At 44.3% G+C, this 14,926-nt stretch overlaps 1 pseudogene; it reads left to right on the top strand.

Moving 5' to 3' along the window:
• Positions 1-8,861: 8,861 nt before the first annotated feature.
• Positions 8,862-9,700, top strand: LOC111156334 (annotated as a pseudogene).
• The last annotated feature ends 5,226 nt before the right edge of the window (positions 9,701-14,926 follow it).

The raw sequence follows: 14,926 nt of genomic DNA on the forward strand, positions 1-14,926 counted from the left end.
TGGTGGAAGGTGAGCTTGTTAAGACTGTTATTCATTCTCTTTCTGCCACTAGGGGCCTTGAGCACGCCTGGTGCTATGGGCTGAATGGTGTCTCCCAGAATTCACAAGTTCAAGTCCTAACCCCCAGGACCTCAGCAGGTGACTGGATTTGGAGATAATATCCCAAAAGTGGGAATTAAGTGAAAATGAGGTCACTAGGGCAGGCCCTCATCTGATATGATTTGTGTCCTTATAAGAAAAACAGATTAAGAAACACACACGTAAGAGACTGTTTTCCTTGAATAGCACACCATGACCACGCTCACAGCACAGCTGACACCAGATGTGGGGGTGTTCCCCACCCTAGGCACATCTTGGTGTCCTACAATTCAATATGGACACAAAGGAAACTAACCCACTGGTTAAGGGCTCAGTCCCATGAGACTGTATTCCCTCCCCCAGCTCCAAAACAGCTTGAGATGCCAATTTTAACTAATAGACCCCCAGGTCACCAGCAACTTCTGTCCGAGTCTCCAGGTCACCAGCAACTTCTGTCCAACTTGGTTACACGTCGAAGGTTCCTATGAACCCCCTCCTGGATTCCACATTCGCTAGCACAACTCATAGACGTCTGGAAAACATTGACTTAGGCATACCAGTTTAGTATCTCATTAAAGATGTGATAAAAGACTGACTAACAGTCAGTTGAAGAAATACGTGGGATGAGATCTGGAAGGATTCTAAGCTCTGTCCCCAGGGAGATGGAATTTGCCACTTTCTCTGAACCTGAGCAGAACCAAAAGACTCTTTTGAATGAGAATCTATGAGAATAAATGGTTGCTGTTTTGCGTAGCATAAATATGCAATCAACCGGAAGAGAAATATACTCTTAATTATTAATTAAGCCATTAATCTATATTAATGGCTCTTAATATACACTGAAGATTAGCATCAAGAATAATCAAAGAGGGGCGCCTGGGTGGCTCAGTGGGTTAAAGCCTCTACCTTCAGCTTGGGTCATGATCCCAGGGTCCTAGGATCAAGCCCCCATCAGGCTCTCTGCTCAGCGGGAACCCTGCTTCCTCCTCTCTCTCTGCCTGACTCTCTGCCTATTTGTGATCTCTGTGTGACAAATAAATAAATAAAATCTTTAAAAAAAAAGAATAATCAAAGAAGTTTTGGGGTGCCTGGGTGACTCAGAGGTTAAGTCTCTGCCTTCAGCTCAGGTGATGATCTTGGGGTCCTGGGATCGAGCCCCGCACTGGGCTCTCTGCTTGGTGGGGAGCCTGCTTCCTCCTCTCTCTCTCTCTCTCTCTCTCTGCCTGCCTCTCTGCCTACTGGTGATCTCTCTCTCTGTGTCAAATAAATAAATAAAATCTTTTAAAAAGAAAAAAAAAGCATAATCAAAGAAGTTTTGATTAGGATAGCAATGAAACTTTCCCCAAGGATAAAGGTGATGATACTCACTGTTTGCAAGGATATGAGGAAACAGCCGTTCCTACACACTGATAACATGATACTTGCGTTCCTGAGTCTGGGGATAGCTCGTTGTGCATGATTGTAGCGATAGCTAACCAATACAACACCTGTTACAGGAAATGCCGGTCATGGTGCCATCATCTTCTAGTCCTTCAGAGATGGACACTAGACCCAAGCTTGAATAACAAATTAGAGCCCTCTCCTGGGCTTTTTTCAGCTAAGAATCAGAGAGAGCGACCATCAGCCTCTCTCCGGTGATGAGGTTACAAGGGGTGAGCACAGAAGCAGCTGGTAGACAAGTTATATGTTGAAATCTGGCTAAATATAAAAACCAATGGGCAGAGAGCGATGGTAGTAATCAACTTCATGATTTTGATGGTCCCTGAAACATACCTGCTTCCGGTCACACCTCCTGCTCAGGACCTGAGTAAAGGCGTCTTCTCCTCTGTTGTCTAATTGACTTCAGTAAGTCCTGATTGCCATCCCTTGTCCATCTGCCATGCAAATAGACTTCTTCCCAGGTCAGTCCCAACCATTTTCCAGACAACTGCCAGCTATGAACTTCAAGAGAGGACTCACCCACTGCCTATAGGGTAATAATAGGACTGTAGTGATAATCTAGTCTATATCTTTCATTATAGAGATGAGGAAACTAAGACCCTAAAAAGTAAAGACTTCTTTGAGGTGACACAAAATAAAACAGTCACAAAAGCTGGCTCTCTTGAATTTAAAGCATATCAAGAGGATGCTTGAAATGAATAGAGCACATACATTCCATTTGACCACCTACAAAGTCTTGAGCGAACTCACAAGTCAGAAACTCGGGTTCCCAAAGGAGAACAACAAGGAGATTTAATATGTTGCCTTTGCAAAAGGCAAAGGTTGAAATATTTTTTTCACAGCCTAATGATGTTAAAAGTATAAAGAAATGGGCACATTCAAACATCATTGTGAGTGTACACATTGAGACAAATCTCTGTTAGAAGACAATGGGCAAGCCAACAATTTACCTGCTAAATTCACCCAAGGAGATGATTTGCAAGTTAAGGACAATGTTACAGGCAAAAATGTTCATTATTGCATTTTTTTCTTGTCACAGAGAAACATTCGAAACAATTTAAAAATTCAACAGAGAGAACCAAAGAAATTACTGATGGCCTACTTTCTCTTCAATGAAATACTACATGATCATTAAAATCTGCAACTATAGGGAAAAGAGAGGACAGAGACAGAGGCAGGGGGAGGGAGGAAGGAGAGAACAGAATGTTGGAATAATATAACCCTAAATGTCAATAGAGATCCTCTCTTTGGGATAAACTTTCTGTTGTTAGAATTTTTTTTAAGATTTTATTTATTTATTTGACAGAGAGAGATCACAAGTAGGCAGAGAGGCAGGCAGAGAGAGACAGAGAAGCAGGTTCCCTCCTGAGCAGAGAGCCCGATGCGGGGCTTAATCCCAGGACCCTGAGATCACGACCTGAGCCGAAGGCAGAGGCTTAACCCACTGAGCCACCCAGGTGCCCCTGTTGTTAGAATTATTGTTAACCTCTTTGGTTTGCTTTTCTCTTTCAGAGTTTTCTTTATGGTTTGAATTTGTTTACCTCTGCCCCAAATCTGGGCTACAAAATATTATTCCAATATAAGCAAACACCCAGTCCTCCCTCTGTTTGCCAAAGATCATAATCTCAGCAGAGAGATCATAAATACCTAATAAAGAAGTCAGGATATGTGGTAGTACCCAGCCAACTTGGCTTTCCTGAGGACCTTGGCTCTGAGAATATCAAAGCCCTTCCCACACATGAGTTCACTCATTCTTATGCCTTTTGGCTGAAACCTGGCTTGGAGTTTCAGAAGCAGTCAGGGTCACACTGCTTCTTGAGAAATGCTTCCCATTTTTCTACTCTGCTTCTGTTTTCTCAATGTGTCCCTTTATGATCCAGTATAAACTCCAATTCTCTGGCTAAGGCAAAGTCAACATTTTTTTTTTTAGTTGTCCAGGTAACAGCATCTCTAGGCCACACCAAGGTGTGGGGCTCTGATGTCAGATCATATGTAGGTCTGGTCTGTTTGTCCCGGTTGGCCGATGACTCTTGGGCTTGGAGCGCTGGGAACTCAGTAGGCAAAGAAATTCAGTTTCTGACAATACAGGAAGACTGGTCACTTCTTTGGTGAACCATCCCACCCCCCTAAGTGTCAGCTATCCCAGGCTTGGAAAGGATATACCTTCCTTGGAGCCTGGAAGATAGGGCAGGTCATCAACAGACCTGAACTCTTCTGTCCCAAGATCTTCAGTCTCATTGAAAAGCAGACCTTAGGGGCACCTGGGTGGCTCAGTGGGTTGAGCCTCTGCCTTTGGCTCCAGTCATGATCTCAGGGTCCTGGGATCGAGCCCCACATCAGGCTCTCTGCTCAGCAGGGAACCTGCTTCACCCTCTCTCTCTCTGCCTGCCTCTCTGCATTCTTGTTGATCGCTGCCTGTCAAATAAATAAATAAATAAAAATCTTTAAAAAAAAGAAAAGAAAACCTTAAACTAATGACTACATACTCAGGATATTGGTAAGGTTGGAACTGGGATCAAGGTGGGCAGAGAGGTCTAGAGAAGGGTAATTCAGCCACCACTTGAAGGACAGCACTCATAGCTTAACATTTCCTGGGGGTTCACCATGTGCTGATACCACGTAATGCATTTTATGTGCCTTATTTAACTCAAATATCACATTAGCCTTTTCAGAGATATCCTTATTGATCCCCATTTTATAGATTTGGAAACTGAGGGTAAGGGAGGACATTTCTTTCTCAAGATCCTAGAGCTACAAAGTGACAGATTGAGATTGGAAAGCAAGAAACCTACTCCAGAGCCTGTATATTGTTTTTTTTTATTATTATTATTATTTTAGGAGAGTAACAGCTGCAAGGTAAAAAAAAGCTAGAAGCAAAGTCACAAACATCACGATGGGAGAGAGAAGAGGCAGCCCACTCCCCTGACCTACCCATCTACCTTCTTGTTTCCCTAGATAGCAATCTCCAAAATTCTCTCTCTCTCTCTCTTGTTTTTTTTTTAAGATTTTATTTATTTATTTTTCAGAGAGAGAGAGAGAGAGGGTGAGAGTGTGAGCATAAACAGGAGGAGCAGCAGGCAAAGGGAGAGGGAGAAGCAGTCTCCCCACTGAGCAAAGAGCCTGATGCAGGACTCGATCCCAGGACCCTGCGATCATGACCCAAGCCCAAGGGAGATGCTTAATGACTGAGCCACCCAGGCATCCCCAGTCTCCAAAATTCTGTGTCATCAGATTTTCTAAGTGGTTGGGGAGCATTATCCTGGGCTAAATAGGAAATTACTCAGCATAAATTAAGCGAGCCACAACGATGAGTTTGAGATTTGCCCAAATGTGGGTGGCTTTGACTATTGGGTCCCTGAGGGTAAGGCTCTTTGCCTTTTTGCTTCCTACTATATTTTCAGTGCTTATGTGCCTGGCACATAGCAGGACTCATTAAGTATTTAATGTACGAGTTTGTGAAATAAATGGGCCCAAAGCATGCGTCTTTAAAACAATCGTCTGGGGTGCCTGGGTGGTTCAGTGAGTTAAGCCTCTGCCTTTGGCTCAGGTCATGATCTCAGGGTCCTGGGATTGAGCCCTGCATTGGGCTCTCTGCTCAGCTGGGAGCCTTCTTCCCCGCCCCCCTCTGCCTGTTTCTCTGCTTACTTGTGATCTCTCTCTGTCAAATAGATACAAAAAAAAAAATCATCTGACATGAAAAAAAATATCTTCTTACAGAAATATCCAATCATTTCTCAAACATTTGTGCATAAGGGTGCCTGGGTGGCTCAATGGGTTAAGCCTCTGCCTTCGGCTCTGCCAGGGTCCTGGGATCGAGCCCCCGCATCGGGCTCTCTGCTCAGTGCGGAGCCTGCCTTCCCCCCTCTCTCTGCCTGCCTCTCTGCCTGCTTGTGATCTCTGTCTGTCAAATAAATATATAAATCTTTTAAAAATTGTGTATAAACACAGGCTGCACACCAAACACTATAAATAACATAGAATATAGAAAATGTTAAGAATATATGAAAACTGAGAGTCTGTATTGGCTCACTGTTCTGTTTTATATGGGGTTCTCGTTTAGCTTAATATAAATTATTCCTATCGGCCCCTTCCAAACACTCCTCCAGGGGGAATGCCTAACCCTAGCCTCTTTTTCCTTCTGGTGAGAAAAAGCCACTCTGGGAGACAACCTCTCCACAGAAAGTGACGGGTCTCAGCCATGTCTGTTGGTGGAGGACAAGCAATGAAGATAACTTACAGCGTTATTCAAATACCTGAGACTGTTGTATGAAGACCACCAGTCACCATTGTTCTTTTCCCCATACTTACCCCTTCCCAATCCACCCTCAGTACAACCTCATGGGATTAGCAGGAAGGCACCAGTGGGACCTCTACCACAGTGTTTGTTGCTCCATGGAAATTCAGAAATAAATAACACAGAGCCTGTCTTCTTGGGAAACTTCCAGACCAACAGTGGACATGACAAGTCCTGCACCGAATTTGCCAGATGCCATGCAGCCAGGATCGACGTTGGCGGGGGCAGGGGTGGAGAGTGAAGGGAAGGGTACTTGGTATTTATGAGCAGTGTTTCTGGGCTCAGACAGCTTTGAGATCTTGGGTGGGAAACTCAACCTCTCTGCACCTCAGGAAAATGGGGTTATTAATAACACATGATCCCTATGGGCCATCAGTCTGATTACGTGACCCATTACATGGGCAGATGCAAGGGACATGCTTAACACAGCGCCAGCCATTATAACCTCCTTATCATTGGTGTTAGAAGTACAATTAATGGATAAAAAAGATGTGGTATATATATACAATGGAATACTATGCAGCCATCAAAAGAAATAAAATCTTGCCATTTGCAATGACGTGGATGGAACTAGAGGGTATTATGCTGAGCGAAACAAGTCAATCAGAGAAAGACAATTATCATATGATCTCCCTGATAGGAGGAAGTTGAGAGGCAATGTGGGGGATTGGGGGGGGTAAGAAAGGAATAAATGAAATAAGATGGGATCAGGAAGGAGACAAATCGTAAGAGACTCTTAATCTCACAAAACAAACTGAGGGTTGCCGGGGGGAGGGGGGTAGAGAGAGGGTGGTTGGGTTATGGACATTGGGGAAGGTATGTGCTATGGTGAGTACTGTGATGTGTGTAAACCTGGCGATTCACAGACCTTTACCCCTCAGGCTAATAATACATTATATGTTATTAAAAAAATTAAAAAATTATAAAAAAAAAAGAAGTCGTTTTTGAGGTTAAAGTTAAAAGTTAAAAGTCAAAAAGTTAAAAGTCAAAAAGTTAAAAAAAGAACTACCCTAGGACCCAGCAATTGCACTGCTGGGTATTTACCCTAAAGATACAAACGTAGTGATCCGAAGGGGCACGTGCACCCGAATGTTTATAGCAGCAATGTCTACAATAGCCAAACTATGGAAAGAACCTAGATGTCCATCAACAGACGAATGGATAAAGAAGATGTGGTGTATATACACAATGGAATACTATGCAGCCATCAAAAGAAATGAAATCTTGCCATTTGCGACGACGTGGATGGAACTAGAGGGTATCATGCTTAGCGAAATAAGTCAATCGGAGAAAGACAACTATCATATGATCTCCCTGATATGAGGGAGAGGAGATGCAACATGGGGGGTTAAGGGGGTAGGAGAAGAGTAAATGAAACAAGATGGGATTGGGAGGGAGACAAACCATAAGTGACTCTTAATCTCACAAAACAAACTGAGGGTTAATGGGGGGAGGGGGGTTGGGGGGGGTGGGATTATGGACATTGGGGAGGGTATGTGCTATGGTGAGTGCTGTGAAGTGTGTAAACCTGGCGATTCACAGACCTGTACCCCTGGGGATAAAAATATATTATATGTTTATAAAAAATAAAATTAAAAAAAAATAAACCCAAACCGCTATTTACAAAAAAAAAAAAAAAATAGTGATCTGAAGGGGCACCTACACCCCAGTGTTTGTAGCAGCAATGTCCACAATAGCCAAGTTATGCAAAGAGCCCTCATGTCCATGGACAGATGAATGGATTAAGAAGACGCATTATGTATACACAATGACTATTACTCAGCCATTAAAAATAATGAAATCTTGCCATTTGCAAGACATGGATAGAGCTAGAGTGTGTCATGTTAAGCGAAATAAGTCCGTCCGAGAAAGACAGATACCACATGATCTCACTCCTTTGTGGAATTAAAGAAACCATATAGATGAACATAGGGAAAGGGAAGGAAAAACAAAATAAGATAAAAACAGAGACGGAGGCAAACCATAGCAACTCTTGACTGTAGAGAATAAACTGGTGGTTGCTGGAAAGGAGGAGGATGGGGGGGGGGCCGGTTGGGGGATGGGCATTGGGATGACATGTTGTGACGGGTAGTGAGTGTTGTGCCTAGGTGACAAATCTCTGAATTCTACTCCTGAAACCGATGCTGCACTATATGTTAAGTAACTTGAACTTAAGTTTAAGAAAATCAACAGGGCACCTGGGTGGCTCAGTCGGTTGAGCAGCTGCCTTTGGCTCAGGTCATGATCCCGAAGTCCCAGAATCAAGTCCCACTCCCAGCTCTATGGGGAGTCTGCTTCTCCCTCTGACCTTCTCCCTTCTCATGCTCTCTCTCACTCTCTATCTCAAATAAATAAACAAAATCTTTTAAAAAATAAATAATAATAATAAATAAAAAGGAAGTCGTTTTAGAAAAGAACCCCGGAGTGCCTGGGTGGCTCAGTGGGTTAAAGCCTCTGCCTTCAGCTCGGGTCATGATCCCAGGGTCCTGGGATCGAGCCCCACATCGGGCTCTCTGCTCAGTGGGGAGCCTGCTTCCCCCCACCCCCTCTCTGCCTGCCTCTCTGTCTACGAATGATCTCTGTCTGTCAAATAAATAAGTAAAAATCTTAAAAAAAAAAAGAAAAAAAAAAGAAGCCCTCTTCTCCTCCAGCAAACCTACCAGGTAAATATTATTTAGACTACGTTACATAAACTATATATAAACTTGCTGGGTTTGTAGGTTAAAAACAGTCAAACGTCCAAGTGATGTTGTGAAGCAATAGTATGTATCTGGTTTTCTACCTGGTTCCTGGCACGGAGTTCCAAAATTCCCTGCAATGTACTAGTGAGAAGGAGGAGAGGAGCCTCTTCTGTTATTCAGCCCGAACTGAATTTATGCTCATGAGATGACTGGTGTCTGAAGGCCCCTGATGGCTTCTGGTTGGGGTTTGGTTGCCCCAGGAAGCGTGTGATTAGAGGATTGGAACTCTCAGCCCCACCCCTGACCTCCAGGGACAGGAGAAGGGTTGGGGATCCTGTTCATCACCAGGGGCCATGATTTAATCAATCATGCCTAAGGTTTCTTCTCCAAGACAACACCAAACGGCCAATGATGTGGGTGCTGCGGCAGGGCCCAGAGGACCCGGAGGCTTCCGTAAGTTTTTGACTGAGGCATCTGAGGCCACGGCCACCATCATGGAGCTCACTGAGGCAAGGCCGAGGACAAGGAGTGGATCCCCATCACCAAGCCAGGCCACTTGGTCAAGAGGATGAACATCAAGTCCCTGGAGGAGATCTACCTCTTCTCCCGGCCCATCAAGGAATTTGAGATTACTGACATCTTCCTGGGGGCATCCCTCAAGGACGAGGTTTTGAAGACTGTGCCTGTGAAAAAGCAGACCCGTGTGGGCCAGCGGACCAGGTTCAAGGCATTTGTAGCCATCAGAGATTCCAATGGACACATCAAGTGCTCCTAGGAGGTAGCCACTGCTGTCTGTCTCGCCAAGCTTTCCAGTATCCTCGTGCAGCAAGGCTGCTGGGGGAACAAGATTGGCAAGCCTCATACTGTCCCATGCAAGGTGACCAGCCACTGCAGCTCTGTGCTGGTGTGTCTCATCCCCACCCCCAGAGGCACTGCCGTTGTCTCAGCCCCTGTGCCCAAGAAGCTACTGAGGATGGCTGGTATCAGACTGCTACACCTCAGCCAAAGGCTGCACTGCCACCCGGGGAACTTTGCCAAGGATACTTTTGATGCCATCTCCAGGACCTATGGCAATCTCACCCCTGACCTGTGCAAGGGGACGGTGTTCACCAAGTCTCCCGATCAGGAACTCACTGACCATCTTGTGAAGACCCACACCAGAGTCTCTGTGCAGAGGACCCAGGCTCCAGCTGCGGCCACCACGTAGTTTTACACAAGAAAAATAAAGTGAACCAAACTTGTTTTAAAAAACTTGTTTTAAAAAAAAAAATGTGTCTATGTAATGGAACCTCCATAAAAGTCCTACAGCAGGGCTCAGATGACTTTGGGCAGGTGAATACATCCCAGTGCTGGGAAGGTGGTACATTCCCACTCCATGGGGACAGAAGCTCCTGCGATGGGTTCTTTCTGGACCTCACCCCACATCCTACCTCATCTGGCTGTTTACCTGCATCCATTCTAATACCCTTTACAATCGAATACCCTTTACAATCAACTGGTGATATTAAGTGGAGTGTTTCCTTGAGTTCTATGAGCCTTTATAGTAAATGCTCCAACCTCAGGAAGGGGGTCTGGGAACCCTCAATTTGCAGCCAAGTCAAACAGAAGTGTGGGTAAACTGGGGACCCCCTACTTGGGATTGGTGTCTGAAGTAGGGGCCAGGCTCTTGCGACCAAGTCCTTAACCTGTGTAGGCCACGCTAACTCCAGGTAGAGCCAGGTTGACTGAATCCACAGGATATCCAGCCGGGGTCCTCAGAGATTCAGAGAATGGCTTGGTGTGGGAAAGCCATGTGTTTCGTGTCGGAAGTGTTATGAGGGGGAAATCCGGTTTTCCCTGAACTCTGCAATTTCATCCAGTTCAACCTAATCAGATCGTGTAAAAACTGGGAGGAATATGGTAGAAGAGTCGATACACAAAAGGAGAAGGTCTCGAAACCCAGGCAAAACCAGGTGTCTGAATGCGCCATGATTATTTTGCTAAACGTCCCCCATGCCGGCCGTTCCCTCCCTCTGAAGCCTCGCTCTCGCCTCCATAAAACGTCAAGAAAAGAAACACCAGTAGTTGTAAGTATCACAATTCGGTTTTACGTGGCCGTTAACTAACCCCTGGCCGATCGTGGAGTTTGGCTGTCAGTATACTCCACACCTTGTTAAAAAAAAAAAAAATCATATAGAAACTTCTGTGTGAATTCATTGTGAGCACTTGTAACTCCTGAGGGACACTGAGTGACGGAACAGGGAGGCTGGGTTTCTTAAAATTTCACTAAGGAACTGGTTTCTAACTTGACCAACAGCTATCCCAGCTGAGGACAGAGGATGGCCACTGGGTACCGGGTACCAGCAGTGAAGACCTAGATAGGAGGTAGGACACTCCTCGCTAAAAATATTCAGATCCATAAAGATCGACAGACTCATCCCAGCAGCAAGCCTATGGAGGTATTTTTTAAAATTTATTTTTATTTGCTTTTATTTTTGTTTATTTTATTTATTTGTTAAGGTTTTATTCATTTATTTGAAAGAGAGACTCTGTTTGCGCTTGGGGGCAGGAGCAGAGGGAGAGAATCTTCAAGCAGACTCCCTGCTGAGCACCGAGCCCTATGTGGCTCATTCCCATGACCCTGGGATCATGACCTGAGCCAAAACCAAGAGTCAGACATTCAGCCCAATGAGCCACACAGGCATGCCGAAGAAAATGTATTTAGATCCATCCTCATGAGGAAACTGCATTCAGAAAGGTTAAGTCACCTGTCCGAAATTACACAGGGGGAAAGAGCCACAGGCACAATCGGAACCATAAAGGAGGGTTGGATGATTTGGAGGGCAAATATCAATTGCCATTCATTTAACTATCACTTTAAATCTCAGCGCCAGTTCAGCAACACTTGGCAAATATTTCTCATGCCCGAACTCCTTGCCAGATATGAAGCTAGGTGAGCGCAACCATATCTCGTGTCCAGCTATTAGATTGCTTGATTTGTGACTCACATTTTAAAAGAAGAAAGAGAAAATCAGCATCTAAATGAGTAGGAGTAGGAAGGATGCCCCAGTTTATTTCCAGAACCTGAGCTGCATGCAAAGCCTTCCAGAATGTTCTGGGAAGGGAGAGTGTGGTGTTTCCTGCCACCCACCTGCTCTCTACGGACAGACGAGAACAACTCTCCAGGCTAGTAGCGAGACTTATAACTCTTGTTAGTGCACTTTTATAGAATGTGTTTCAGAGGAGTTTCTCGACCTAAGTAGGGTTGCTCCCCATGTGGGTGTGCAGACCCAGACCAGTGAGCTGTCATTAAGGGAGGCAGCATTGCCCAACTCAGGCGCTAAACCAGGTGGAGACACAGAGGCTAATTCTCCTGCCCCACCCCCACCCCGACCCCCTTTTCTCACACCTGCAAAATTATGACCCAGCAACAACTAGGTCTTTACTTGGGGGGAACACCCACAGACTGAAACAGCTTCTCATGCCTAGGGCTGGCCAGCCCCACGTCCCCCACCCTCAGCCTCCATGCAGGGAAAAAGACCAGCTGACTCTGAACTTCCTCTTAGCTGTCTGATTCCCCTTGTAGCATGAGGAAGAAAGACTGCGTCTCTCACCACCCAAAGCTATCAATCAATGGCATAAGCGCCACTTCCAGTATTTGAGGGGTTTTTCAATGCATATTTTTAGAGATTCATGGTTGTTGTTAATTTGTTTTCTTCCCAAGATTGGACACTCTGATTTTTGCAAAGATGACATCTTCATTTCTGATTATTAGAGCTTTGCATTCATTATATTCACTAATTAGCATAAAATATAAATTGAATGATAAGATACTCTTTGGGGCTCTATGATACTAACAACAAAGACATTATTTGTATTACAGGGCCGGGCATTATTCTAAGTGCTTGACACCAAAAATTAAAAAAAAAAAAAAATGACTGACTTTATCTGTACACTCTATGACTCTGGTTCTCTTCTTATCCCAACTTCACTGATGAGAAAACTGAGCCCAAGGTGATACATCTGGTAAATGACAGAGCTGGGATTTGAACCTGGGGAATCGGTCTCCAGACAGATTGTGCTCGGTATGCTCTGTGAAATATATCAGGTGCCGGAAAAGATAGAGGCGTGTGATCTCAGATATCATTGAAGCAGAGAGTAGGACAGTGACAATAGTTAACAATACTATTAAAATACTAAATACTATTAAATAAATAGTTAACAATACTAATAAATACTAAATTTGCTAAGAGGGTAGATCTTAATGTAAACGTTCTTATTACATGCACACAATAATAATAATAATAAAGGGGGTGGGAGGAAACTGTGGGAGGTGATGAAGATGTCTTTGGCCTTGCTCATAGTGATGATCTCATGGGTGGATACGTACCCCCAAACTTGCTGAGTCATACACATTAAATATGTACAGTTTTTTGCGCGTCCATCATACGTCATAAAGTCACTTTAAAAATAAATACATGCATGGTATTCGAAAAGAGGAGAAGAAAGAAAAATATTACTGGTGGAAAGAGACTTAATTGACATGTCAACGACATGCCACATGGGATCATTTCATGCATTCTGGTTCAGATAATGAACTATGAAGAAACTTAGAAAAAAATATTGGAACGTGGTTTGGGTATTAACTGAGAGAAACCTGCAGAGAGCGACTGGAACTCTCGGAAGTACATGGCCGGGGGGGACACAAAATGGCTTGCCACTTTGGAGAACAGTTTGGCAGTTTCTTATAAAGTTAAAATACACCCACCGTGGGACGCCTGGATGGCTCAGTGGGTTGACCCTCTGCCTTCGGCACAGGTCATGATCCCAGGGTCCCGGGATCAAGCCCCACATCAGGCTCTCTGCTTAGCAGGGAGCCTGCTTCCTCCTCTCTCTCTGCCTGCCTCTCTGCCTCTTTGTGATCTCTGTCCATCAAATAAATAAATAAAATCTTTAAAAAAAAATACATCCACCATATAAACAAGCAACTCTCCTCCTTGGCACTTACCCAAGAGAAATGAACATTATTGTCCACTCCAAAACCTGTGTGTGAGTGTTTATAGTGGCTTGATTCGTAATTGTTGAAACGGAAACTAACCAGATGTCTCTCAACAGAGAAATGGAGACATGACCCATCCTGCATTCATGCAATGGAAAAACACCCAACAATAAAAAGGAAAAAGTTACTGACATACATGACAATAAGGATAAATCACAAAAGCAGAATGCCAAGCAAAAGGGGACAAATTCAAAAGGCTACCTGCTTTATGACTCCAGCTCTGTAAGTCCTAGGAAAGACAGGAAGAGATCACTGGTTCCCAGGACCGGGGGGTGGGGAGGTGCCGACTACCAAAGGTTACGAGGGAACTTTGGGGGATGATGGAAACACACCAGATCTCACTGTTGTGGTGGCCAAATGACTATATGCTTTTGTGCAAACGTGCAAAACTGTACACTGAAAAGGGTGAGTTTACTGAAGAAAATCATACTTCACTGGAAAAAAAGGCATTAAGGAAGTATGGTTCATTTTGTTAGGATGTGAGTACTTCTGTGGTTAGGGATATATACAGAACTGTTTATGGATGAAATGATACCTGGATTTATCTCCTTTTTTTTTTAAGATTTTTAAAATTTATTTATTGAATAGAGAGAGAGAGATCACAAGTAGGCAGAGAGGCAGTCAGAGAGACAGGGGGAAGCAGGCTCCCTGCTGAGCGGAGACCCCCCCCCCCACAATGCGGGGCTCCATCCCAAGACCCTGAGATCATGACCTGAGCCGAAGGCAGAGGCTTTACCCTCTGAGCCACCCAGGTGCCCCTACCTGGATTTATCTTTAAAATAATCCAAAGAACAGGGGCACCTGGCTGGCTCAGTTGGTGGAGTGTGGGACTCTTGATCTCAGGGTTGTGAGTTTGAGCCCTGTGTGTGGCATAAAGTTTACTCAACCAAACAATCCAAAAGAAACCCCTCCGAAGAACAAAGAGGGAGAACTAGACCAAATAAGACTGACAATTGTAGTGATTGCGGAAGCTGAGGGTTCCTGATGTTCTTTTTTTCCACTTTTGCATATGCTTAATCATGGTCATAATAAAAAGGGAAAAATAAATTTAAAAGAAAGAAAAAGTCACCCTGTCTGGCTTTACCACTTCCCGTTGAACTTGGACACAGAACTCCCCTCAGTTTCAATCTTCTAGAGACTAAGATGGAAGCAATCTTGGTGTGTATCTCACAAGATTTCATGATGACCAGATGAATTAGCCCTTGTGTTTGGACAGTGACCAAGACACTGTAAACTTCCAATAAATGAAAGTAATCATTATTTTTTAATTTCATTTTAATTTTTAAGATTTTATTTATTTATTTGAGAGAGAGAGAGTGCAAGAGAGACAGAGCATGAGCATGAGTAGGGGGAAGGAGCAGAGGGACAGGGAGAAGCAGACTCCCCACTGAGCAG

This window comes from Enhydra lutris, unplaced genomic scaffold (assembly GCF_002288905.1).
Source record: "Enhydra lutris kenyoni isolate GAN:26980312 unplaced genomic scaffold, ASM228890v2 scaffoldscaffold46, whole genome shotgun sequence".
NCBI lineage: Eukaryota > Metazoa > Chordata > Mammalia > Carnivora > Mustelidae > Enhydra > Enhydra lutris.